At 48.6% G+C, this 26,871-nt stretch overlaps 13 non-coding genes across 13 annotated transcripts; all 13 read left to right on the top strand.

Annotated features, from left to right (window-relative positions):
• Nucleotides 1-811: 811 nt before the first annotated feature.
• Nucleotides 812-882, top strand: TRNAG-GCC (transfer RNA glycine (anticodon GCC)). The gene has a single exon. It is a non-coding gene; the product is annotated as a tRNA-Gly (tRNA).
• An 889-nt stretch (nucleotides 883-1,771) lies between these two features.
• Nucleotides 1,772-1,844, top strand: TRNAA-AGC (transfer RNA alanine (anticodon AGC)). Its single transcript has one exon. It is a non-coding gene; the product is annotated as a tRNA-Ala (tRNA).
• A 1,624-nt stretch (nucleotides 1,845-3,468) lies between these two features.
• On the top strand, nucleotides 3,469-3,539 carry TRNAG-GCC (transfer RNA glycine (anticodon GCC)). The gene has a single exon. It is a non-coding gene; the product is annotated as a tRNA-Gly (tRNA).
• An 889-nt stretch (nucleotides 3,540-4,428) lies between these two features.
• TRNAA-AGC (transfer RNA alanine (anticodon AGC)) lies at nucleotides 4,429-4,501 on the top strand. The gene has a single exon. It is a non-coding gene; the product is annotated as a tRNA-Ala (tRNA).
• A 1,624-nt stretch (nucleotides 4,502-6,125) lies between these two features.
• On the top strand, nucleotides 6,126-6,196 carry TRNAG-GCC (transfer RNA glycine (anticodon GCC)). The gene has a single exon. It is a non-coding gene; the product is annotated as a tRNA-Gly (tRNA).
• An 889-nt stretch (nucleotides 6,197-7,085) lies between these two features.
• TRNAA-AGC (transfer RNA alanine (anticodon AGC)) lies at nucleotides 7,086-7,158 on the top strand. Its single transcript has one exon. It is a non-coding gene; the product is annotated as a tRNA-Ala (tRNA).
• Nucleotides 7,159-8,769: 1,611 nt separating this feature from the next.
• Nucleotides 8,770-8,840, top strand: TRNAG-GCC (transfer RNA glycine (anticodon GCC)). Its single transcript has one exon. It is a non-coding gene; the product is annotated as a tRNA-Gly (tRNA).
• A 2,573-nt stretch (nucleotides 8,841-11,413) lies between these two features.
• TRNAG-GCC (transfer RNA glycine (anticodon GCC)) lies at nucleotides 11,414-11,484 on the top strand. The gene has a single exon. It is a non-coding gene; the product is annotated as a tRNA-Gly (tRNA).
• Nucleotides 11,485-14,057: 2,573 nt separating this feature from the next.
• TRNAG-GCC (transfer RNA glycine (anticodon GCC)) lies at nucleotides 14,058-14,128 on the top strand. Its single transcript has one exon. It is a non-coding gene; the product is annotated as a tRNA-Gly (tRNA).
• Nucleotides 14,129-16,701: 2,573 nt separating this feature from the next.
• TRNAG-GCC (transfer RNA glycine (anticodon GCC)) lies at nucleotides 16,702-16,772 on the top strand. The gene has a single exon. It is a non-coding gene; the product is annotated as a tRNA-Gly (tRNA).
• A 2,573-nt stretch (nucleotides 16,773-19,345) lies between these two features.
• On the top strand, nucleotides 19,346-19,416 carry TRNAG-GCC (transfer RNA glycine (anticodon GCC)). The gene has a single exon. It is a non-coding gene; the product is annotated as a tRNA-Gly (tRNA).
• Nucleotides 19,417-21,989: 2,573 nt separating this feature from the next.
• On the top strand, nucleotides 21,990-22,060 carry TRNAG-GCC (transfer RNA glycine (anticodon GCC)). Its single transcript has one exon. It is a non-coding gene; the product is annotated as a tRNA-Gly (tRNA).
• An 889-nt stretch (nucleotides 22,061-22,949) lies between these two features.
• TRNAA-AGC (transfer RNA alanine (anticodon AGC)) lies at nucleotides 22,950-23,022 on the top strand. Its single transcript has one exon. It is a non-coding gene; the product is annotated as a tRNA-Ala (tRNA).
• The last annotated feature ends 3,849 nt before the right edge of the window (nucleotides 23,023-26,871 follow it).

Raw genomic sequence — 26,871 nt, 5'->3', positions numbered from 1 at the left:
AAAGACAGCACGTGTAGGGGACTTGGCGCATTGAGGGCTGGGTTTGTTGCCGGGCTGTCTGCGGTGTGCTCCCCGATTAATCAAAGCATTTTCTGGGTGAAAGAAAGCCCTTTGCCTAAGCAAAGAAAGAGAGATTGCCAGAGAAAAAGGTCAACTTAGCAGAGGATGGTTTCGATCCATCGACCTCTGGGTTATGGGCCCAGCACGCTTCCGCTGCGCCACTCTACTCCAGGCCGGAAGACCCTGCAAAAATAGGAGGATGTAATATGCTACCGGTCCTACGGGACAAAAACTTCAGGAAATTCTTTGGCTGGGAGGCAACCTCGCCTGCCGCTCCACGGCCACTTTCCACATTCTGCTTATAGAAGGCTTTCATGGGAAAAGATCGGTTCCTCTCTGTTTCAGGCAGCTCCTATTGACTTTGCAGAGTCTCACATCAGGCCAATGTGGAGCCCCTCTAAAGATCTCCTACGGATGTGAATGGGGAGTGGGTCCATCCGGCAAAGTCGCAAGGTAGATTAATAGGCACTGACATTGATTTTGACAAGTCAACCCCAAGTCAAAGGTACTTAGAAAAAGCTCTGGCCCCGTCTTGGGGCTTTTCTTCTCCAATGGAAAGGCTTTCTAGCCTCAAAGACGCAATGGGCTGTCCTACATGTTCACAGTGGTGGTGTGTACGGCTGAAGAAAGGCATGTCTTTGGGTGGACTTGACCCACATCTGAATGTATTCACAGAGATGGTTACCATGGCCTAAAGCAGCACCTTTTAGCACCTGTCAGGCCAGGGAAGCCACATGTGTCCTGCCAAAGAGCATTGGTGGTTCAGTGGTAGAATTCTCGCCTGCCACGCGGGAGGCCCGGGTTCGATTCCCGGCCAATGCAATTATGCTCACTTTCTATCCAGCTATCGCCTCACAGGTAGCTCAGTATCCCGCCGCCCCCAGATATCCAGTACCTTGGAAGGTGTCAAGGCTCATGTGTATTGTCTAGAACCTGCTAGTCGGTGTGAGCCTTTTTGAAACCACCTCCTTCAAATGACATCATGGAAAGCCATGGGGCCATACCGAAGGAAATGGTTGTTAGTCGCCCACGGACATGCTTGGAGGTGCCACTCTGCCACCAAGGGTTCCATGGATAACACCAGAACCCTCGCTACTGGCTGGAGAAGGAGCTTCTTCCCAAGGGATTCTGCTGTCCAAAGTCTCAGGAAAGAAAAAAGGGACCTCTGTGGAGGAAGAGTGAAAACCTTTGAAATTGGGAAAATGGAGGCTGTCTTGGTGTCTAGCGGCCACAGCCTAACCCATCAATGCTGACACGGGGAGGTGCCTGGAGATATAGCTATCTAACGTGGTAGGTGTTCTGATGCCATCTGATGGTTGGTTTCCAGATTGCATTCTGGGTGATCTTAGATGTATATACAGCATTTAAATGTGAAGCTGCAAGTAGTAAAAAATGAGGAAATATATCTATGCTTTGAGTCTGTGGAATGTAGACCTAATGTGTCATGTCAATAAGCAGCGTACGGGGTAAAAAGGTGATTTTTAATCCTTTGCGCTTGAAGATTGCATCTCTGGCAACAGTGCTAGTGAGAGAGGCAATTGTTGGTGGCAGTGAAGGAGTTGATTGCTGGCAGGTGGTATATAGCACTGGGATGCTGCATTGTGCTGTGCTGAATGAAACACAGTTACACAAAACAGATGGTGGACTTTATGCCGCGTAGCACATAAGAGAGCAGTGATCAATGAGAGCGCAAAGAAAGCACCAGAGCCAAGGGGGATTAGCTCAAGTGGTAGAGCGCTCGCTTAGCATGCGAGAGGTAGCGGGATCAATGCCCGCATCCTCCAAAGGAAAGCCCTCACGTGGGGTGACCTGCTTTGGATTTTTTTTTTCTTCAGGCTCGGCACTGAGCGCTGTGGGAAAAGCCTCGCCTCTCTAGTCAAAAGGCCAAGCAGGAGTCATCCTCGTAACATGTGCCATGGCGTTGACACTCTCGGGCAGATGTGGCTTCAGCCCATAAATTGACACAGAAGGACTAACACAAAGCATAAAGTGCTTGCTTTGCCTGCCAGAAGTCGCGCAAGGCAGTGTTGGACCAAAGCAATCTATTACCCAAAGCACGGCCAGCCTTCCATGGCCAAGAGACAATATTCCATTAGTGCAAAAAGTGCAAGTGCCATGTAGAAGCTGAGAGGTTTCCACTGGTTTTATCACCACAATCACGTCCCACTTCCTTGACACAGAAGTGTCACAGACCCAACCAGAACAGGGCTTTTGGAGGGAACTAGGGGCTAGCCTTCTTCCCACTGATTAGGGCCCATGGAGAGAGCAGATCATTCTCCAATGATGGACAACAACGCGATGAACGCTGAGAGCGAGGCTTGGATTACAACTCTGTATAAAGACAATAAATCTTCCCTTGCGGAGTGGATGGAAAGATGTCATATTAACCCGGTACAGGTCAATGGTCAGAGGAAATATGGTGGCCCTCGTGCAGACTGGGTTGGAGAAGATCCTCTGTTTGGGACAGAAATATTTATCAACAATCTCCCTCAAGAAATCTATGAATAGATCAATGAATTCCACAGTTCAGACTGTTGGAATATTGTATGAGTTTTGTCTTAGGATGGACAGATTAGACAAGTGAAAGCAAAGAGCTGAAAGACAGCACGTGTAGGGGACTTGGCGCATTGAGGGCTGGGTTTGTTGCCGGGCTGTCTGCGGTGTGCTCCCCGATTAATCAAAGCATTTTCTGGGTGAAAGAAAGCCCTTTGCCTAAGCAAAGAAAGAGAGATTGCCAGAGAAAAAGGTCAACTTAGCAGAGGATGGTTTCGATCCATCGACCTCTGGGTTATGGGCCCAGCACGCTTCCGCTGCGCCACTCTGCTCCAGGCCGGAAGACCCAGCAAAAATAGGAGGATGTAATATGCTACCGGTCCTACGGGACAAAAACTTCAGGAAATTCTTTGGCTGGGAGGCAACCTCGCCTGCCGCTCCACGGCCACTTTCCACATTCTGCTTATAGAAGGCTTTCATGGGGAAAGATCGGTTCCTCTCTGTTTCAGGCAGCTCCTATTGACTTTGCAGAGTCTCACATCAGGCCAATGTGGAGCCCCTCTAAAGATCTCCTACGGATGTGAATGGGGAGTGGGTCCATCCGGCAAAGTCGCAAGGTAGATTAATAGGCACTGACATTGATTTTGACAAGTCAACCCCAAGTCAAAGGTACTTAGAAAAAGCTCTGGCCCAGTCTAGGGGCTTTTCTTCTCCAATGGAAAGGCTTTCTAGCCTCAAAGACGCAATGGGCTGTCCTACATGTTCACAGTGGTGGTGTGTACGGCTGAAGAAAGGCATGTCTTTGGGTGGACTTGACCCACATCTGAATGTATTCACAGAGATGGTTACCATGGCCTAAAGCAGCACCTTTTAGCACCTGTCAGGCCAGGGAAGCCACATGTGTCCTGCCAAAGAGCATTGGTGGTTCAGTGGTAGAATTCTCGCCTGCCACGCGGGAGGCCCGGGTTCGATTCCCGGCCAATGCAATTATGCTCACTTTCTATCCAGCTATCGCCTCACAGGTAGCTCAGTATCCCGCCGCCCCCAGATATCCAGTACCTTGGAAGGTGTCAAGGCTCATGTGTATTGTCTAGAACCTGCTAGTCGGTGTGAGCCTTTTTGAAACCACCTCCTTCAAATGACATCATGGAAAGCCATGGGGCCATACCGAAGGAAATGGTTGTTAGTCGCCCACGGACATGCTTGGAGGTGCCACTCTGCCACCAAGGGTTCCATGGATAACACCAGAACCCTCGCTACTGGCTGGAGAAGGAGCTTCTTCCCAAGGGATTCTGCTGTCCAAAGTCTCAGGAAAGAAAAAAGGGACCTCTGTGGAGGAAGAGTGAAAACCTTTGAAATTGGGAAAATGGAGGCTGTCTTGGTGTCTAGCGGCCACAGCCTAACCCATCAATGCTGACACGGGGAGGTGCCTGGAGATATAGCTATCTAACGTGGTAGGTGTTCTGATGCCATCTGATGGTTGGTTTCCAGATTGCATTCTGGGTGATCTTAGATGTATATACAGCATTTAAATGTGAAGCTGCAAGTAGTAAAAAATGAGGAAATATATCTATGCTTTGAGTCTGTGGAATGTAGACCTAATGTGTCATGTCAATAAGCAGCGTACGGGGTAAAAAGGTGATTTTTAATCCTTTGCGCTTGAAGATTGCATCTCTGGCAACAGTGCTAGTGAGAGAGGCAATTGTTGGTGGCAGTGAAGGAGTTGATTGCTGGCAGGTGGTATATAGCACTGGGATGCTGCATTGTGCTGTGCTGAATGAAACACAGTTACACAAAACAGATGGTGGACTTTATGCCGCGTAGCACATAAGAGAGCAGTGATCAACGAGAGCGCAAAGAAAGCACCGGAGCCAAGGGGGATTAGCTCAAGTGGTAGAGCGCTCGCTTAGCATGCGAGAGGTAGCGGGATCAATGCCCGCATCCTCCAAAGGAAAGCCCTCACGTGGGGTGACCTGCTTTGGATTTTTTTTTTCTTCAGGCTCGGCACTGAGCGCTGTGGGAAAAGCCTCGCCTCTCTAGTCAAAAGGCCAAGCAGGAGTCATCCTCGTAACATGTGCCATGGCGTTGACACTCTCGGGCAGATGTGGCTTCAGCCCATAAATTGACACAGAAGGACTAACACAAAGCATAAAGTGCTTGCTTTGCCTGCCAGAAGTCGCGCAAGGCAGTGTTGGACCAAAGCAATCTATTACCCAAAGCACGGCCAGCCTTCCATGGCCAAGAGACAATATTCCATTAGTGCAAAAAGTGCAAGTGCCATGTAGAAGCTGAGAGGTTTCCATTGGTTTTATCACCACAATCACGTCCCACTTCCTTGACACAGAAGTGTCACAGACCCAACCAGAACAGGGCTTTTGGAGGGAACTAGGGGCTAGCCTTCTGCCCACTGATTAGGGCCCATGGAGAGAGCAGATCATTCTCCAATGATGGACAACAACGCGATGAACGCTGAGAGCGAGGCTTGGATTACAACTCTGTATAAAGACAATAAATCTTCCCTTGCGGAGTGGATGGAAAGATGTCATATTAACCCGGTACAGGTCTATGGTCAGAGGAAATATGGTGGCCCTCGTGCAGACTGGGTTGGAGAAGATCCTCTGTTTGGGACAGAAATATTTATCAACAATCTCCCTCAAGAAATCTATGAATAGATCAATGAATTCCACAGTTCAGACTGTTGGAATATTGTATGAGTTTTGTCTTAGGATGGACAGATTAGACAAGTGAAAGCAAAGAGCTGAAAGACAGCACGTGTAGGGGACTTGGCGCATTGAGGGCTGGGTTTGTTGCCGGGCTGTCTGCGGTGTGCTCCCCGATTAATCAAAGCATTTTCTGGGTGAAAGAAAGCCCTTTGCCTAAGCAAAGAAAGAGAGATTGCCAGAGAAAAAGGTCAACTTAGCAGCGGATGGTTTCGATCCATCGACCTCTGGGTTATGGGCCCAGCACGCTTCCGCTGCGCCACTCTACTCCAGGCCGGAAGACCCTGCAAAAATAGGAGGATGTAATATGCTACCGGTCCTACGGGACAAAAACTTCAGGAAATTCTTTGGCTGGGAGGCAACCTCGCCTGCCGCTCCACGGCCACTTTCCACATTCTGCTTATAGAAGGCTTTCATGGGAAAAGATCGGTTCCTCTCTGTTTCAGGCAGCTCCTATTGACTTTGCAGAGTCTCACATCAGGCCAATGTGGAGCCCCTCTAAAGATCTCCTACGGATGTGAATGGGGAGTGGGTCCATCCGGCAAAGTCGCAAGGTAGATTAATAGGCACTGACATTGATTTTGACAAGTCAACCCCAAGTCAAAGGTACTTAGAAAAAGCTCTGGCCCCGTCTTGGGGCTTTTCTTCTCCAATGGAAAGGCTTTCTAGCCTCAAAGACGCAATGGGCTGTCCTACATGTTCACAGTGGTGGTGTGTACGGCTGAAGAAAGGCATGTCTTTGGGTGGACTTGACCCACATCTGAATGTATTCACAGAGATGGTTACCATGGCCTAAAGCAGCACCTTTTAGCACCTGTCAGGCCAGGGAAGCCATATGTGTCCTGCCAAAGAGCATTGGTGGTTCAGTGGTAGAATTCTCGCCTGCCACGCGGGAGGCCCGGGTTCGATTCCCGGCCAATGCAATTATGCTCACTTTCTATCCAGCTATCGCCTCACAGGTAGCTCAGTATCCCGCCGCCCCCAGATATCCAGTACCTTGGAAGGTGTCAAGGCTCATGTGTATTGTCTAGAACCTGCTAGTCGGTGTGAGCCTTTTTGAAACCACCTCCTTCAAATGACATCATGGAAAGCCATGGGGCCATACCGAAGGAAATGGTTGTTAGTCGCCCACGGACATGCTTGGAGGTGCCACTCTGCCACCAAGGGTTCCATGGATAACACCAGAACCCTCGCTACTGGCTGGAGAAGGAGCTTCTTCCCAAGGGATTCTGCTGTCCAAAGTCTCAGGAAAGAAAAAAGGGACCTCTGTGGAGGAAGAGTGAAAACCTTTGAAATTGGGAAAATGGAGGCTGTCTTGGTGTCTAGCGGCCACAGCCTAACCCATCAATGCTGACACGGGGAGGTGCCTGGAGATATAGCTATCTAACGTGGTAGGTGTTCTGATGCCATCTGATGGTTGGTTTCCAGATTGCATTCTGGGTGATCTTAGATGTATATACAGCATTTAAATGTGAAGCTGCAAGTAGTAAAAAATGAGGAAATATATCTATGCTTTGAGTCTGTGGAATGTAGACCTAATGTGTCATGTCAATAAGCAGCGTACGGGGTAAAAAGGTGATTTTTAATCCTTTGCGCTTGAAGATTGCATCTCTGGCAACAGTGCTAGTGAGAGAGGCAATTGTTGGTGGCAGTGAAGGAGTTGATTGCTGGCAGGTGGTATATAGCACTGGGATGCTGCATTGTGCTGTGCTGAATGAAACACAGTTACACAAAACAGATGGTGGACTTTATGCCGCGTAGCACATAAGAGAGCAGTGATCAACGAGAGCGCAAAGAAAGCACCAGAGCCAAGGGGGATTAGCTCAAGTGGTAGAGCGCTCGCTTAGCATGCGAGAGGTAGCGGGATCAATGCCCGCATCCTCCAAAGGAAAGCCCACACGTGGGGTGACCTGCTTTGGATTTTTTTTTTCTTCAGGCTCGGCACTGAGCGCTGTGGGAAAAGCCTCGCCTCTCTAGTCAAAAGGCCAAGCAGGAGTCATCCTCGTAACATGTGCCATGGCGTTGACACTCTCGGGCAGATGTGGCTTCAGCCCATAAATTGACACAGAAGGACTAACACAAAGCATAAAGTGCTTGCTTTGCCTGCCAGAAGTCGCGCAAGGCAGTGTTGGACCAAAGCAATCTATTACCCAAAGCACGGCCAGCCTTCCATGGCCAAGAGACAATATTCCATTAGTGCAAAAAGTGCAAGTGCCATGTAGAAGCTGAGAGGTTTCCACTGGTTTTATCACCACAATCACGTCCCACTTCCTTGACACAGAAGTGTCACAGACCCAACCAGAACAGGGCTTTTGGAGGGAACTAGGGGCTAGCCTTCTTCCCACTGATTAGGGCCCATGGAGAGAGCAGATCATTCTCCAATGATGGACAACAACGCGATGAACGCTGAGAGCGAGGCTTGGATTACAACTCTGTATAAAGACAATAAATCTTCCCTTGCGGAGTGGATGGAAAGATGTCATATTAACCCGGTACAGGTCAATGGTCAGAGGAAATATGGTGGCCCTCGTGCAGACTGGGTTGGAGAAGATCCTCTGTTTGGGACAGAAATATTTATCAACAATCTCCCTCAAGAAATCTATGAATAGATCAATGAATTCCACAGTTCAGACTGTTGGAATATTGTATGAGTTTTGTCTTAGGATGGACAGATTAGACAAGTGAAAGCAAAGAGCTGAAAGACAGCACGTGTAGGGGACTTGGCGCATTGAGGGCTGGGTTTGTTGCCGGGCTGTCTGCGGTGTGCTCCCCGATTAATCAAAGCATTTTCTGGGTGAAAGAAAGCCCTTTGCCTAAGCAAAGAAAGAGAGATTGCCAGAGAAAAAGGTCAACTTAGCAGAGGATGGTTTCGATCCATCGACCTCTGGGTTATGGGCCCAGCACGCTTCCGCTGCGCCACTCTGCTCCAGGCCGGAAGACCCAGCAAAAATAGGAGGATGTAATATGCTACCGGTCCTACGGGACAAAAACTTCAGGAAATTCTTTGGCTGGGAGGCAACCTCGCCTGCCGCTCCACGGCCACTTTCCACATTCTGCTTATAGAAGGCTTTCATGGGAAAAGATCGGTTCCTCTCTGTTTCAGGCAGCTCCTATTGACTTTGCAGAGTCTCACATCAGGCCAATGTGGAGCCCCTCTAAAGATCTCCTACGGATGTGAATGGGGAGTGGGTCCATCCGGCAAAGTCGCAAGGTAGATTAATAGGCACTGACATTGATTTTGACAAGTCAACCCCAAGTCAAAGGTACTTAGAAAAAGCTCTGGCCCAGTCTTGGGGCTTTTCTTCTCCAATGGAAAGGCTTTCTAGCCTCAAAGTCCTACATGTTCACAGTGGTGGTGTGTACGGCTGAAGAAAGGCATGTCTTTGGGTGGACTTGACCCACATCTGAATGTATTCACAGAGATGGTTACCATGGCCTAAAGCAGCACCTTTTAGCACCTGTCAGGCCAGGGAAGCCATATGTGTCCTGCCAAAGAGCATTGGTGGTTCAGTGGTAGAATTCTCGCCTGCCACGCGGGAGGCCCGGGTTCGATTCCCGGCCAATGCAATTATGCTCACTTTCTATCCAGCTATCGCCTCACAGGTAGCTCAGTATCCCGCCGCCCCCAGATATCCAGTACCTTGGAAGGTGTCAAGGCTCATGTGTATTGTCTAGAACCTGCTAGTCGGTGTGAGCCTTTTTGAAACCACCTCCTTCAAATGACATCATGGAAAGCCATGGGGCCATACCGAAGGAAATGGTTGTTAGTCGCCCACGGACATGCTTGGAGGTGCCACTCTGCCACCAAGGGTTCCATGGATAACACCAGAACCCTCGCTACTGGCTGGAGAAGGAGCTTCTTCCCAAGGGATTCTGCTGTCCAAAGTCTCAGGAAAGAAAAAAGGGACCTCTGTGGAGGAAGAGTGAAAACCTTTGAAATTGGGAAAATGGAGGCTGTCTTGGTGTCTAGCGGCCACAGCCTAACCCATCAATGCTGACACGGGGAGGTGCCTGGAGATATAGCTATCTAACGTGGTAGGTGTTCTGATGCCATCTGATGGTTGGTTTCCAGATTGCATTCTGGGTGATCTTAGATGTATATACAGCATTTAAATGTGAAGCTGCAAGTAGTAAAAAATGAGGAAATATATCTATGCTTTGAGTCTGTGGAATGTAGACCTAATGTGTCATGTCAATAAGCAGCGTACGGGGTAAAAAGGTGATTTTTAATCCTTTGCGCTTGAAGATTGCATCTCTGGCAACAGTGCTAGTGAGAGAGGCAATTGTTGGTGGCAGTGAAGGAGTTGATTGCTGGCAGGTGGTATATAGCACTGGGATGCTGCATTGTGCTGTGCTGAATGAAACACAGTTACACAAAACAGATGGTGGACTTTATGCCGCGTAGCACATAAGAGAGCAGTGATCAACGAGAGCGCAAAGAAAGCACCGGAGCCAAGGGGGATTAACTCAAGTGGTAGAGCGCTCGCTTAGCATGCGAGAGGTAGCGGGATCAATGCCCGCATCCTCCAAAGGAAAGCCCTCACGTGGGGTGACCTGCTTTGGATTTTTTTTTTCTTCAGGCTCGGCACTGAGCGCTGTGGGAAAAGCCTCGCCTCTCTAGTCAAAAGGCCAAGCAGGAGTCATCCTCGTAACATGTGCCATGGCGTTGACACTCTCGGGCAGATGTGGCTTCAGCCCATAAATTGACACAGAAGGACTAACACAAAGCATAAAGTGCTTGCTTTGCCTGCCAGAAGTCGCGCAAGGCAGTGTTGGACCAAAGCAATCTATTACCCAAAGCACGGCCAGCCTTCCATGGCCAAGAGACAATATTCCATTAGTGCAAAAAGTGCAAGTGCCATGTAGAAGCTGAGAGGTTTCCACTGGTTTTATCACCACAATCACGTCCCACTTCCTTGACACAGAAGTGTCACAGACCCAACCAGAACAGGGCTTTTGGAGGGAACTAGGGGCTAGCCTTCTTCCCACTGATTAGGGCCCATGGAGAGAGCAGATCATTCTCCAATGATGGACAACAACGCGATGAACGCTGAGAGCGAGGCTTGGATTACAACTCTGTATAAAGACAATAAATCTTCCCTTGCGGAGTGGATGGAAAGATGTCATATTAACCCGGTACAGGTCAATGGTCAGAGGAAATATGGTGGCCCTCGTGCAGACTGGGTTGGAGAAGATCCTCTGTTTGGGACAGAAATATTTATCAACAATCTCCCTCAAGAAATCTATGAATAGATCAATGAATTCCACAGTTCAGACTGTTGGAATATTGTATGAGTTTTGTCTTAGGATGGACAGATTAGACAAGTGAAAGCAAAGAGCTGAAAGACAGCACGTGTAGGGGACTTGGCGCATTGAGGGCTGGGTTTGTTGCCGGGCTGTCTGCGGTGTGCTCCCCGATTAATCAAAGCATTTTCTGGGTGAAAGAAAGCCCTTTGCCTAAGCAAAGAAAGAGAGATTGCCAGAGAAAAAGGTCAACTTAGCAGAGGATGGTTTCGATCCATCGACCTCTGGGTTATGGGCCCAGCACGCTTCCGCTGCGCCACTCTGCTCCAGGCCGGAAGACCCAGCAAAAATAGGAGGATGTAATATGCTACCGGTCCTACGGGACAAAAACTTCAGGAAATTCTTTGGCTGGGAGGCAACCTCGCCTGCCGCTCCACGGCCACTTTCCACATTCTGCTTATAGAAGGCTTTCATGGGAAAAGATCGGTTCCTCTCTGTTTCAGGCAGCTCCTATTGACTTTGCAGAGTCTCACATCAGGCCAATGTGGAGCCCCTCTAAAGATCTCCTACGGATGTGAATGGGGAGTGGGTCCATCCGGCAAAGTCGCAAGGTAGATTAATAGGCACTGACATTGATTTTGACAAGTCAACCCCAAGTCAAAGGTACTTAGAAAAAGCTCTGGCCCAGTCTTGGGGCTTTTCTTCTCCAATGGAAAGGCTTTCTAGCCTCAAAGTCCTACATGTTCACAGTGGTGGTGTGTACGGCTGAAGAAAGGCATGTCTTTGGGTGGACTTGACCCACATCTGAATGTATTCACAGAGATGGTTACCATGGCCTAAAGCAGCACCTTTTAGCACCTGTCAGGCCAGGGAAGCCACATGTGTCCTGCCAAAGAGCATTGGTGGTTCAGTGGTAGAATTCTCGCCTGCCACGCGGGAGGCCCGGGTTCGATTCCCGGCCAATGCAATTATGCTCACTTTCTATCCAGCTATCGCCTCACAGGTAGCTCAGTATCCCGCCACCCCCAGATATCCAGTACCTTGGAAGGTGTCAAGGCTCATGTGTATTGTCTAGAACCTGCTAGTCGGTGTGAGCCTTTTTGAAACCACCTCCTTCAAATGACATCATGGAAAGCCATGGGGCCATACCGAAGGAAATGGTTGTTAGTCGCCCACGGACATGCTTGGAGGTGCCACTCTGCCACCAAGGGTTCCATGGATAACACCAGAACCCTCGCTACTGGCTGGAGAAGGAGCTTCTTCCCAAGGGATTCTGCTGTCCAAAGTCTCAGGAAAGAAAAAAGGGACCTCTGTGGAGGAAGAGTGAAAACCTTTGAAATTGGGAAAATGGAGGCTGTCTTGGTGTCTAGCGGCCACAGCCTAACCCATCAATGCTGACACGGGGAGGTGCCTGGAGATATAGCTATCTAACGTGGTAGGTGTTCTGATGCCATCTGATGGTTGGTTTCCAGATTGCATTCTGGGTGATCTTAGATGTATATACAGCATTTAAATGTGAAGCTGCAAGTAGTAAAAAATGAGGAAATATATCTATGCTTTGAGTCTGTGGAATGTAGACCTAATGTGTCATGTCAATAAGCAGCGTACGGGGTAAAAAGGTGATTTTTAATCCTTTGCGCTTGAAGATTGCATCTCTGGCAACAGTGCTAGTGAGAGAGGCAATTGTTGGTGGCAGTGAAGGAGTTGATTGCTGGCAGGTGGTATATAGCACTGGGATGCTGCATTGTGCTGTGTTGAATGAAACACAGTTACACAAAACAGATGGTGGACTTTATGCCGCGTAGCACATAAGAGAGCAGTGATCAACGAGAGCGCAAAGAAAGCACCGGAGCCAAGGGGGATTAGCTCAAGTGGTAGAGCGCTCGCTTAGCATGCGAGAGGTAGCAGGATCAATGCCCGCATCCTCCAAAGGAAAGCCCTCACGTGGGGTGACCTGCTTTGGATTTTTTTTTTCTTCAGGCTCGGCACTGAGCGCTGTGGGAAAAGCCTCGCCTCTCTAGTCAAAAGGCCAAGCAGGAGTCATCCTCGTAACATGTGCCATGGCGTTGACACTCTCGGGCAGATGTGGCTTCAGCCCATAAATTGACACAGAAGGACTAACACAAAGCATAAAGTGCTTGCTTTGCCTGCCAGAAGTCGCGCAAGGCAGTGTTGGACCAAAGCAATCTATTACCCAAAGCACGGCCAGCCTTCCATGGCCAAGAGACAATATTCCATTAGTGCAAAAAGTGCAAGTGCCATGTAGAAGCTGAGAGGTTTCCACTGGTTTTATCACCACAATCACGTCCCACTTCCTTGACACAGAAGTGTCACAGACCCAACCAGAACAGGGCTTTTGGAGGGAACTAGGGGCTAGCCTTCTTCCCACTGATTAGGGCCCATGGAGAGAGCAGATCATTCTCCAATGATGGACAACAACGCGATGAACGCTGAGAGCGAGGCTTGGATTACAACTCTGTATAAAGACAATAAATCTTCCCTTGCGGAGTGGATGGAAAGATGTCATATTAACCCGGTACAGGTCAATGGTCAGAGGAAATATGGTGGCCCTCGTGCAGACTGGGTTGGAGAAGATCCTCTGTTTGGGACAGAAATATTTATCAACAATCTCCCTCAAGAAATCTATGAATAGATCAATGAATTCCACAGTTCAGACTGTTGGAATATTGTATGAGTTTTGTCTTAGGATGGACAGATTAGACAAGTGAAAGCAAAGAGCTGAAAGACAGCACGTGTAGGGGACTTGGCGCATTGAGGGCTGGGTTTGTTGCCGGGCTGTCTGCGGTGTGCTCCCCGATTAATCAAAGCATTTTCTGGGTGAAAGAAAGCCCTTTGCCTAAGCAAAGAAAGAGAGATTGCCAGAGAAAAAGGTCAACTTAGCAGAGGATGGTTTCGATCCATCGACCTCTGGGTTATGGGCCCAGCACGCTTCCGCTGCGCCACTCTGCTCCAGGCCGGAAGACCCTGCAAAAATAGGAGGATGTAATATGCTACCGGTCCTACGGGACAAAAACTTCAGGAAATTCTTTGGCTGGGAGGCAACCTCGCCTGCCGCTCCACGGCCACTTTCCACATTCTGCTTATAGAAGGCTTTCATGGGAAAAGATCGGTTCCTCTCTGTTTCAGGCAGCTCCTATTGACTTTGCAGAGTCTCACATCAGGCCAATGTGGAGCCCCTCTAAAGATCTCCTACGGATGTGAATGGGGAGTGGGTCCATCCGGCAAAGTCGCAAGGTAGATTAATAGGCACTGACATTGATTTTGACAAGTCAACCCCAAGTCAAAGGTACTTAGAAAAAGCTCTGGCCCAGTCTTGGGGCTTTTCTTCTCCAATGGAAAGGCTTTCTAGCCTCAAAGTCCTACATGTTCACAGTGGTGGTGTGTACGGCTGAAGAAAGGCATGTCTTTGGGTGGACTTGACCCACATCTGAATGTATTCACAGAGATGGTTACCATGGCCTAAAGCAGCACCTTTTAGCACCTGTCAGGCCAGGGAAGCCACATGTGTCCTGCCAAAGAGCATTGGTGGTTCAGTGGTAGAATTCTCGCCTGCCACGCGGGAGGCCCGGGTTCGATTCCCGGCCAATGCAATTATGCTCACTTTCTATCCAGCTATCGCCTCACAGGTAGCTCAGTATCCCGCCGCCCCCAGATATCCAGTACCTTGGAAGGTGTCAAGGCTCATGTGTATTGTCTAGAACCTGCTAGTCGGTGTGAGCCTTTTTGAAACCACCTCCTTCAAATGACATCATGGAAAGCCATGGGGCCATACCGAAGGAAATGGTTGTTAGTCGCCCACGGACATGCTTGGAGGTGCCACTCTGCCACCAAGGGTTCCATGGATAACACCAGAACCCTCACTACTGGCTGGAGAAGGAGCTTCTTCCCAAGGGATTCTGCTGTCCAAAGTCTCAGGAAAGAAAAAAGGGACCTCTGTGGAGGAAGAGTGAAAACCTTTGAAATTGGGAAAATGGAGGCTGTCTTGGTGTCTAGCGGCCACAGCCTAACCCATCAATGCTGACACGGGGAGGTGCCTGGAGATATAGCTATCTAACGTGGTAGGTGTTCTGATGCCATCTGATGGTTGGTTTCCAGATTGCATTCTGGGTGATCTTAGATGTATATACAGCATTTAAATGTGAAGCTGCAAGTAGTAAAAAATGAGGAAATATATCTATGCTTTGAGTCTGTGGAATGTAGACCTAATGTGTCATGTCAATAAGCAGCGTACGGGGTAAAAAGGTGATTTTTAATCCTTTGCGCTTGAAGATTGCATCTCTGGCAACAGTGCTAGTGAGAGAGGCAATTGTTGGTGGCAGTGAAGGAGTTGATTGCTGGCAGGTGGTATATAGCACTGGGATGCTGCATTGTGCTGTGCTGAATGAAACACAGTTACACAAAACAGATGGTGGACTTTATGCCGCGTAGCACATAAGAGAGCAGTGATCAACGAGAGCGCAAAGAAAGCACCGGAGCCAAGGGGGATTAGCTCAAGTGGTAGAGCGCTCGCTTAGCATGCGAGAGGTAGCAGGATCAATGCCCGCATCCTCCAAAGGAAAGCCCTCACGTGGGGTGACCTGCTTTGGATTTTTTTTTTCTTCAGGCTCGGCACTGAGCGCTGTGGGAAAAGCCTCGCCTCTCTAGTCAAAAGGCCAAGCAGGAGTCATCCTCGTAACATGTGCCATGGCGTTGACACTCTCGGGCAGATGTGGCTTCAGCCCATAAATTGACACAGAAGGACTAACACAAAGCATAAAGTGCTTGCTTTGCCTGCCAGAAGTCGCGCAAGGCAGTGTTGGACCAAAGCAATCTATTACCCAAAGCACGGCCAGCCTTCCATGGCCAAGAGACAATATTCCATTAGTGCAAAAAGTGCAAGTGCCATGTAGAAGCTGAGAGGTTTCCACTGGTTTTATCACCACAATCACGTCCCACTTCCTTGACACAGAAGTGTCACAGACCCAACCAGAACAGGGCTTTTGGAGGGAACTAGGGGCTAGCCTTCTTCCCACTGATTAGGGCCCATGGAGAGAGCAGATCATTCTCCAATGATGGACAACAACGCGATGAACGCTGAGAGCGAGGCTTGGATTACAACTCTGTATAAAGACAATAAATCTTCCCTTGCGGAGTGGATGGAAAGATGTCATATTAACCCGGTACAGGTCAATGGTCAGAGGAAATATGGTGGCCCTCGTGCAGACTGGGTTGGAGAAGATCCTCTGTTTGGGACAGAAATATTTATCAACAATCTCCCTCAAGAAATCTATGAATAGATCAATGAATTCCACAGTTCAGACTGTTGGAATATTGTATGAGTTTTGTCTTAGGATGGACAGATTAGACAAGTGAAAGCAAAGAGCTGAAAGACAGCACGTGTAGGGGACTTGGCGCATTGAGGGCTGGGTTTGTTGCCGGGCTGTCTGCGGTGTGCTCCCCGATTAATCAAAGCATTTTCTGGGTGAAAGAAAGCCCTTTGCCTAAGCAAAGAAAGAGAGATTGCCAGAGAAAAAGGTCAACTTAGCAGAGGATGGTTTCGATCCATCGACCTCTGGGTTATGGGCCCAGCACGCTTCCGCTGCGCCACTCTGCTCCAGGCCGGAAGACCCTGCAAAAATAGGAGGATGTAATATGCTACCGGTCCTACGGGACAAAAACTTCAGGAAATTCTTTGGCTGGGAGGCAACCTCGCCTGCTGCTCCACGGCCACTTTCCACATTCTGCTTATAGAAGGCTTTCATGGGAAAAGATCGGTTCCTCTCTGTTTCAGGCAGCTCCTATTGACTTTGCAGAGTCTCACATCAGGCCAATGTGGAGCCCCTCTAAAGATCTCCTACGGATGTGAATGGGGAGTGGGTCCATCCGGCAAAGTCGCAAGGTAGATTAATAGGCACTGACATTGATTTTGACAAGTCAACCCCAAGTCAAAGGTACTTAGAAAAAGCTCTGGCCCAGTCTTGGGGCTTTTCTTCTCCAATGGAAAGGCTTTCTAGCCTCAAAGTCCTACATGTTCACAGTGGTGGTGTGTACGGCTGAAGAAAGGCATGTCTTTGGGTGGACTTGACCCACATCTGAATGTATTCACAGAGATGGTTACCATGGCCTAAAGCAGCACCTTTTAGCACCTGTCAGGCCAGGGAAGCCACATGTGTCCTGCCAAAGAGCATTGGTGGTTCAGTGGTAGAATTCTCGCCTGCCACGCGGGAGGCCCGGGTTCGATTCCCGGCCAATGCAATTATGCTCACTTTCTATCCAGCTATCGCCTCACAGGTAGCTCAGTATCCCGCCGCCCCCAGATATCCAGTACCTTGGAAGGTGTCAAGGCTCATGTGTATTGTCTAGAACCTGCTAGTCGGTGTGAGCCTTTTTGAAACCACCTCCTTCAAATGACATCATGGAAAGCCATGGGGCCATACCGAAGGAAATGGTTGTTAGTCGCCCACGGACATGCTTGGAGGTGCCACTCTGCCACCAAGGGTTCCATGGATAACACCAGAACCCTCGCTACTGGCTGGAGAAGGAGCTTCTTCCCAAGGGATTCTGCTGTCCAAAGTCTCAGGAAAGAAAAAAGGGACCTCTGTGGAGGAAGAGTGAAAACCTTTGAAATTGGGAAAATGGAGGCTGTCTTGGTGTCTAGCGGCCACAGCCTAACCCATCAATGCTGACACGGGGAGGTGCCTGGAGATATAGCTATCTAACGTGGTAGGTGTTCTGATGCCATCTGATGGTTGGTTTCCAGATTGCATTCTGGGTGATCTTAGATGTATATACAGCATTTAAATGTGAAGCTGCAAGTAGTAAAAAATGAGGAAATATATCTATGCTTTGAGTCTGTGGAATGTAGACCTAATGTGTCATGTCAATAAGCAGCGTACGGGGTAAAAAGGTGATTTTTAATCCTTTGCGCTTGAAGATTGCATCTCTGGCAACAGTGCTAGTGAGAGAGGCAATTGTTGGTGGCAGTGAAGGAGTTGATTGCTGGCAGGTGGTATATAGCACTGGGATGCTGCATTGTGCTGTGCTGAATGAAACACAGTTACACAAAACAGATGGTGGACTTTATGCCGCGTAGCACATAAGAGAGCAGTGATCAACGAGAGCGCAAAGAAAGCACCAGAGCCAAGGGGGATTAGCTCAAGTGGTAGAGCGCTCGCTTAGCATGCGAGAGGTAGCAGGATCAATGCCCGCATCCTCCAAAGGAAAGCCCTCACGTGGGGTGACCTGCTTTGGATTTTTTTTTTCTTCAGGCTCGGCACTGAGCGCTGTGGGAAAAGCCTCGCCTCTCTAGTCAAAAGGCCAAGCAGGAGTCATCCTCGTAACATGTGCCATGGCGTTGACACTCTCGGGCAGATGTGGCTTCAGCCCATAAATTGACACAGAAGGACTAACACAAAGCATAAAGTGCTTGCTTTGCCTGCCAGAAGTCGCGCAAGGCAGTGTTGGACCAAAGCAATCTATTACCCAAAGCACGGCCAGCCTTCCATGGCCAAGAGACAATATTCCATTAGTGCAAAAAGTGCAAGTGCCATGTAGAAGCTGAGAGGTTTCCACTGGTTTTATCACCACAATCACGTCCCACTTCCTTGACACAGAAGTGTCACAGACCCAACCAGAACAGGGCTTTTGGAGGGAACTAGGGGCTAGCCTTCTTCCCACTGATTAGGGCCCATGGAGAGAGCAGATCATTCTCCAATGATGGACAACAACGCGATGAACGCTGAGAGCGAGGCTTGGATTACAACTCTGTATAAAGACAATAAATCTTCCCTTGCGGAGTGGATGGAAAGATGTCATATTAACCCGGTACAGGTCAATGGTCAGAGGAAATATGGTGGCCCTCGTGCAGACTGGGTTGGAGAAGATCCTCTGTTTGGGACAGAAATATTTATCAACAATCTCCCTCAAGAAATCTATGAATAGATCAATGAATTCCACAGTTCAGACTGTTGGAATATTGTATGAGTTTTGTCTTAGGATGGACAGATTAGACAAGTGAAAGCAAAGAGCTGAAAGACAGCACGTGTAGGGGACTTGGCGCATTGAGGGCTGGGTTTGTTGCCGGGCTGTCTGCGGTGTGCTCCCCGATTAATCAAAGCATTTTCTGGGTGAAAGAAAGCCCTTTGCCTAAGCAAAGAAAGAGAGATTGCCAGAGAAAAAGGTCAACTTAGCAGAGGATGGTTTCGATCCATCGACCTCTGGGTTATGGGCCCAGCACGCTTCCGCTGCGCCACTCTGCTCCAGGCCGGAAGACCCTGCAAAAATAGGAGGATGTAATATGCTACCGGTCCTACGGGACAAAAACTTCAGGAAATTCTTTGGCTGGGAGGCAACCTCGCCTGCCGCTCCACGGCCACTTTCCACATTCTGCTTATAGAAGGCTTTCATGGGAAAAGATCGGTTCCTCTCTGTTTCAGGCAGCTCCTATTGACTTTGCAGAGTCTCACATCAGGCCAATGTGGAGCCCCTCTAAAGATCTCCTACGGATGTGAATGGGGAGTGGGTCCATCCGGCAAAGTCGCAAGGTAGATTAATAGGCACTGACATTGATTTTGACAAGTCAACCCCAAGTCAAAGGTACTTAGAAAAAGCTCTGGCCCAGTCTTGGGGCTTTTCTTCTCCAATGGAAAGGCTTTCTAGCCTCAAAGTCCTACATGTTCACAGTGGTGGTGTGTACGGCTGAAGAAAGGCATGTCTTTGGGTGGACTTGACCCACATCTGAATGTATTCACAGAGATGGTTACCATGGCCTAAAGCAGCACCTTTTAGCACCTGTCAGGCCAGGGAAGCCACATGTGTCCTGCCAAAGAGCATTGGTGGTTCAGTGGTAGAATTCTCGCCTGCCACGCGGGAGGCCCGGGTTCGATTCCCGGCCAATGCAATTATGCTCACTTTCTATCCAGCTATCGCCTCACAGGTAGCTCAGTATCCCGCCGCCCCCAGATATCCAGTACCTTGGAAGGTGTCAAGGCTCATGTGTATTGTCTAGAACCTGCTAGTCGGTGTGAGCCTTTTTGAAACCACCTCCTTCAAATGACATCATGGAAAGCCATGGGGCCATACCGAAGGAAATGGTTGTTAGTCGCCCACGGACATGCTTGGAGGTGCCACTCTGCCACCAAGGGTTCCATGGATAACACCAGAACCCTCGCTACTGGCTGGAGAAGGAGCTTCTTCCCAAGGGATTCTGCTGTCCAAAGTCTCAGGAAAGAAAAAAGGGACCTCTGTGGAGGAAGAGTGAAAACCTTTGAAATTGGGAAAATGGAGGCTGTCTTGGTGTCTAGCGGCCACAGCCTAACCCATCAATGCTGACACGGGGAGGTGCCTGGAGATATAGCTATCTAACGTGGTAGGTGTTCTGATGCCATCTGATGGTTGGTTTCCAGATTGCATTCTGGGTGATCTTAGATGTATATACAGCATTTAAATGTGAAGCTGCAAGTAGTAAAAAATGAGGAAATATATCTATGCTTTGAGTCTGTGGAATGTAGACCTAATGTGTCATGTCAATAAGCAGCGTACGGGGTAAAAAGGTGATTTTTAATCCTTTGCGCTTGAAGATTGCATCTCTGGCAACAGTGCTAGTGAGAGAGGCAATTGTTGGTGGCAGTGAAGGAGTTGATTGCTGGCAGGTGGTATATAGCACTGGGATGCTGCATTGTGCTGTGCTGAATGAAACACAGTTACACAAAACAGATGGTGGACTTTATGCCGCGTAGCACATAAGAGAGCAGTGATCAACGAGAGCGCAAAGAAAGCACCGGAGCCAAGGGGGATTAGCTCAAGTGGTAGAGCGCTCGCTTAGCATGCGAGAGGTAGCAGGATCAATGCCCGCATCCTCCAAAGGAAAGCCCTCACGTGGGGTGACCTGCTTTGGATTTTTTTTTTCTTCAGGCTCGGCACTGAGCGCTGTGGGAAAAGCCTCGCCTCTCTAGTCAAAAGGCCAAGCAGGAGTCATCCTCGTAACATGTGCCATGGCGTTGACACTCTCGGGCAGATGTGGCTTCAGCCCATAAATTGACACAGAAGGACTAACACAAAGCATAAAGTGCTTGCTTTGCCTGCCAGAAGTCGCGCAAGGCAGTGTTGGACCAAAGCAATCTATTACCCAAAGCACGGCCAGCCTTCCATGGCCAAGAGACAATATTCCATTAGTGCAAAAAGTGCAAGTGCCATGTAGAAGCTGAGAGGTTTCCACTGGTTTTATCACCACAATCACGTCCCACTTCCTTGACACAGAAGTGTCACAGACCCAACCAGAACAGGGCTTTTGGAGGGAACTAGGGGCTAGCCTTCTTCCCACTGATTAGGGCCCATGGAGAGAGCAGATCATTCTCCAATGATGGACAACAACGCGATGAACGCTGAGAGCGAGGCTTGGATTACAACTCTGTATAAAGACAATAAATCTTCCCTTGCGGAGTGGATGGAAAGATGTCATATTAACCCGGTACAGGTCAATGGTCAGAGGAAATATGGTGGCCCTCGTGCAGACTGGGTTGGAGAAGATCCTCTGTTTGGGACAGAAATATTTATCAACAATCTCCCTCAAGAAATCTATGAATAGATCAATGAATTCCACAGTTCAGACTGTTGGAATATTGTATGAGTTTTGTCTTAGGATGGACAGATTAGACAAGTGAAAGCAAAGAGCTGAAAGACAGCACGTGTAGGGGACTTGGCGCATTGAGGGCTGGGTTTGTTGCCGGGCTGTCTGCGGTGTGCTCCCCGATTAATCAAAGCATTTTCTGGGTGAAAGAAAGCCCTTTGCCTAAGCAAAGAAAGAGAGATTGCCAGAGAAAAAGGTCAACTTAGCAGAGGATGGTTTCGATCCATCGACCTCTGGGTTATGGGCCCAGCACGCTTCCGCTGCGCCACTCTGCTCCAGGCCGGAAGACCCTGCAAAAATAGGAGGATGTAATATGCTACCGGTCCTACGGGACAAAAACTTCAGGAAATTCTTTGGCTGGGAGGCAACCTCGCCTGCCGCTCCACGGCCACTTTCCACATTCTGCTTATAGAAGGCTTTCATGGGAAAAGATCGGTTCCTCTCTGTTTCAGGCAGCTCCTATTGACTTTGCAGAGTCTCACATCAGGCCAATGTGGAGCCCCTCTAAAGATCTCCTACGGATGTGAATGGGGAGTGGGTCCATCCGGCAAAGTCGCAAGGTAGATTAATAGGCACTGACATTGATTTTGACAAGTCAACCCCAAGTCAAAGGTACTTAGAAAAAGCTCTGGCCCAGTCTTGGGGCTTTTCTTCTCCAATGGAAAGGCTTTCTAGCCTCAAAGTCCTACATGTTCACAGTGGTGGTGTGTACGGCTGAAGAAAGGCATGTCTTTGGGTGGACTTGACCCACATCTGAATGTATTCACAGAGATGGTTACCATGGCCTAAAGCAGCACCTTTTAGCACCTGTCAGGCCAGGGAAGCCACATGTGTCCTGCCAAAGAGCATTGGTGGTTCAGTGGTAGAATTCTCGCCTGCCACGCAGGAGGCCCGGGTTCGATTCCCGGCCAATGCAATTATGCTCACTTTCTATCCAGCTATCGCCTCACAGGTAGCTCAGTATCCCGCCGCCCCCAGATATCCAGTACCTTGGAAGGTGTCAAGGCTCATGTGTATTGTCTAGAACCTGCTAGTCGGTGTGAGCCTTTTTGAAACCACCTCCTTCAAATGACATCATGGAAAGCCATGGGGCCATACCGAAGGAAATGGTTGTTAGTCGCCCACGGACATGCTTGGAGGTGCCACTCTGCCACCAAGGGTTCCATGGATAACACCAGAACCCTCGCTACTGGCTGGAGAAGGAGCTTCTTCCCAAGGGATTCTGCTGTCCAAAGTCTCAGGAAAGAAAAAAGGGACCTCTGTGGAGGAAGAGTGAAAACCTTTGAAATTGGGAAAATGGAGGCTGTCTTGGTGTCTAGCGGCCACAGCCTAACCCATCAATGCTGACACGGGGAGGTGCCTGGAGATATAGCTATCTAACGTGGTAGGTGTTCTGATGCCATCTGATGGTTGGTTTCCAGATTGCATTCTGGGTGATCTTAGATGTATATACAGCATTTAAATGTGAAGCTGCAAGTAGTAAAAAATGAGGAAATATATCTATGCTTTGAGTCTGTGGAATGTAGACCTAATGTGTCATGTCAATAAGCAGCGTACGGGGTAAAAAGGTGATTTTTAATCCTTTGCGCTTGAAGATTGCATCTCTGGCAACAGTGTTAGTGAGAGAGGCAATTGTTGGTGGCAGTGAAGGAGTTGATTGCTGGCAGGTGGTATATAGCACTGGGATGCTGCATTGTGCTGTGCTGAATGAAACACAGTTACACAAAACAGATGGTGGACTTTATGCCGCGTAGCACATAAGAGAGCAGTGATCAACGAGAGCGCAAAGAAAGCACCGGAGCCAAGGGGGATTAGCTCAAGTGGTAGAGCGCTCGCTTAGCATGCGAGAGGTAGCGGGATCAATGCCCGCATCCTCCAAAGGAAAGCCCTCACGTGGGGTGACCTGCTTTGGATTTTTTTTTTCTTCAGGCTCGGCACTGAGCGCTGTGGGAAAAGCCTCGCCTCTCTAGTCAAAAGGCCAAGCAGGAGTCATCCTCGTAACATGTGCCATGGCGTTGACACTCTCGGGCAGATGTGGCTTCAGCCCATAAATTGACACAGAAGGACTAACACAAAGCATAAAGTGCTTGCTTTGCCTGCCAGAAGTCGCGCAAGGCAGTGTTGGACCAAAGCAATCTATTACCCAAAGCACGGCCAGCCTTCCATGGCCAAGAGACAATATTCCATTAGTGCAAAAAGTGCAAGTGCCATGTAGAAGCTGAGAGGTTTCCACTGGTTTTATCACCACAATCACGTCCCACTTCCTTGACACAGAAGTGTCACAGACCCAACCAGAACAGGGCTTTTGGAGGGAACTAGGGGCTAGCCTTCTTCCCACTGATTAGGGCCCATGGAGAGAGCAGATCATTCTCCAATGATGGACAACAACGCGATGAACGCTGAGAGCGAGGCTTGGATTACAACTCTGTATAAAGACAATAAATCTTCCCTTGCGGAGTGGATGGAAAGATGTCATATTAACCCGGTACAGGTCAATGGTCAGAGGAAATATGGTGGCCCTCGTGCAGACTGGGTTGGAGAAGATCCTCTGTTTGGGACAGAAATATTTATCAACAATCTCCCTCAAGAAATCTATGAATAGATCAACAGTTCAGACTGTTGGAATATTGTATGAGTTTTGTCTTAGGATGGACAGATTAGACAAGTGAAAGCAAAGAGCTGAAAGACAGCACGTGTAGGGGACTTGGCGCATTGAGGGCTGGGTTTGTTGCCGGGCTGTCTGCGGTGTGCTCCCCGATTAATCAAAGCATTTTCTGGGTGAAAGAAAGCCCTTTGCCTAAGCAAAGAAAGAGAGATTGCCAGAGAAAAAGGTCAACTCAGCAGAGGATGGTTTCGATCCATCGACCTCTGGGTTATGGGCCCAGCACGCTTCCGCTGCGCCACTCTGCTCCAGGCCGGAAGACCCAGCAAAAATAGGAGGATGTAATATGCTACCGGTCCTACGGGACAAAAACTTCAGGAAATTCTTTGGCTGGGAGGCAACCTCGCCTGCCGCTCCACGGCCACTTTCCACATTCTGCTTATAGAAGGCTTTCATGGGAAAAGATCGGTTCCTCTCTGTTTCAGGCAGCTCCTATTGACTTTGCAGAGTCTCACATCAGGCCAATGTGGAGCCCCTCTAAAGATCTCCTACGGATGTGAATGGGGAGTGGGTCCATCCGGCAAAGTCGCAAGATAGATTAATAGGCACTGACATTGATTTTGACAAGTCAACCCCAAGTCAAAGGTACTTAGAAAAAGCTCTGGCCCAGTCTTGGGGCTTTTCTTCTCCAATGGAAAGGCTTTCTAGCCTCAAAGACGCAATGGGCTGTCCTACATGTTCACAGTGGTGGTGTGTACAGCTGAAGAAAGGCATGTCTTTGGGTGGACTTGACCCACATCTGAATGTATTCACAGAGATGGTTACCATGGCCTAAAGCAGCACCTTTTAGCACCTGTCAGGCCAGGGAAGCCACATGTGTCCTGCCAAAGAGCATTGGTGGTTCAGTGGTAGAATTCTTGCCTGCCACGCGGGAGGCCCGGGTTTGATTCCCGGCCAATGCAATTATGCTCACTTTCTATCCAGCTATCGCCTCACAGGTAGCTCAGTATCCCGCCGCCCCCAGATATCCAGTACCTTGGAAGGTGTCAAGGCTCATGTGTATTGTCTAGAACCTGCTAGTCGGTGTGAGCCTTTTTGAAACCACCTCCTTCAAATGACATCATGGAAAGCCATGGGGCCATACCGAAGGAAATGGTTGTTAGTCGCCCACGGACATGCTTGGAGGTGCCACTCTGCCACCAAGGGTTCCATGGATAACACCAGAACCCTCGCTACTGGCTGGAGAAGGAGCTTCTTCCCAAGGGATTCTGCTGTCCAAAGTCTCAGGAAAGAAAAAAGGGACCTCTGTGGAGGAAGAGTGAAAACCTTTGAAATTGGGAAAATGGAGGCTGTCTTGGTGTCTAGCGGCCACAGCCTAACCCATCAATGCTGACACGGGGAGGTGCCTGGAGATATAGCTATCTAACGTGGTAGGTGTTCTGATGCCATCTGATGGTTGGTTTCCAGATTGCATTCTGGGTGATCTTAGATGTATACAGTCATGGCCGAAATTGTTGGCACCCTTGATATTTTTCCTGAAAATCAAGTATTTCACACAAAAAAGGTATTGCATTAACACATGTTTTGCTATACACATGTTTATTCCCTTTGTATGTATTGGAACAAATATAAAACAGAGGCAGAAAAGCAAATATGACATAATGTCACACAAAACCCCAAAAATGGGCTGGACAAAAGTATTGGCACCCTTAACTTAATATTTGGTTGCACACCCTTTGGAAAACATAACTGAAATCAGTCGCTTCCTATAACCATCAATAAGCTTCTGACACCTCTCACCCGGAATTTTGGACCACTCTTCCTTTGCAAACAGCTCCAGGTCTCTCTTATTGGAAGGACACCTTTTCCCAACAGCAATTTTAAGATCTCTCCACAGGTGTTCAATGGGATTTAGATCTGGGCTCATTGCTGGCCACTTCAGAACTCTCCAGCGCTTCTTTGCCATCCATTTCTGAGTGCTTTTTGACGTATGTTTGGGGTCATTGTCCTGCTGGAAGACCCAGGATCTTGGACGCAAACCCAGCTTTCTGACACTGGGCCCTACAGTGCGACCCAAAATCCTTTGGTAATCCTCAGATTTCATGATGCCTTGCACACAGTCAAGGCACCCAGTGCCAGAGGCAGCAAAACAACCCCAAAACATCATTGAACCTCCACCATATTTTACCGTAGGTACTGTGTTTTGTTCTTTGTAGGCCTCATTCCGTTTTCGGTAAACAGTAGAATGATGTGCTTTACCGAAAAGCTCTATCTTGGTCTCATCTGTCCACAAGACGTTTTCCCAGAAGGCTTTTGGCTTACTCAAGTACATTTTGGCAAACTGTAGTCTTGCTTTTTTATGTCTCTGTGTCAGCAGTGGGGTCCTCCTGGGTCTCCTGCCATAGCGTTTCATTTCATTTAAATGTCGACGGATAGTTCGCGCTGACACTGATGCTCCCTGAGCCTGCAGGACAGCTTGAATGTCTTTGGAACATGTTTGGGGCTGCTTATCCACCATCCGGACTATTCTGCGTTGCAATCTTTCATCAATTTTCCTCATCCGTCCACGACCAGGGAGATTAGCTACAGTGCCATGGGTTGCAAACTTCTTGATAATGTTGCGCACTGTGGACAAAGGCAAATCTAGTTCTCTGGAGATGGACTTGTAACCTTGAGATTGTTGATATTTTGCCACAATTTTGGTTCTCAGGTCCTCAGACAGTTCTCGTCTCCTCTTTCTGTTGTCCATGCTTAGTGTGGCACAGACAGACACACAATGCAAAGGTTAAGTGAACGTCTCTCCTTTTTATCTGCTTTCAGGTGTGATTTCTATATTGCCCACACCTGTTACTTGCCCCAGGTGAGTTTACAGGAGCATCACATGCTTGTAACATTCTTATTTATCCGCAGTTGTGAAAGGGTGCCAATACTTTTGTCCAGCCCATTTTTGGAGGTTTGTGTGACATTATGTCGAATTTGCTTTCTTTCCTCCCTTTTTTTGTTTTGTCCCAATACACACAAAGGGAATAAACATGTGTATAGCAAAACATGTGTTAATGCAATACGTTTCGTGAGAAATACATGATTTCCTGGAGAAATATCAAGGGTGCCAACAATTTCGGCCA

The sequence above is a fragment of the Staurois parvus genome, unplaced genomic scaffold (assembly GCF_062004578.1).
Source record: "Staurois parvus isolate SC_StPar_1 unplaced genomic scaffold, SC_StPar_1.0 ptg001130l, whole genome shotgun sequence".
Taxonomy (NCBI): domain Eukaryota; kingdom Metazoa; phylum Chordata; class Amphibia; order Anura; family Ranidae; genus Staurois; species Staurois parvus.
This window is presented reverse-complemented; position numbering and strand designations above follow the sequence as displayed.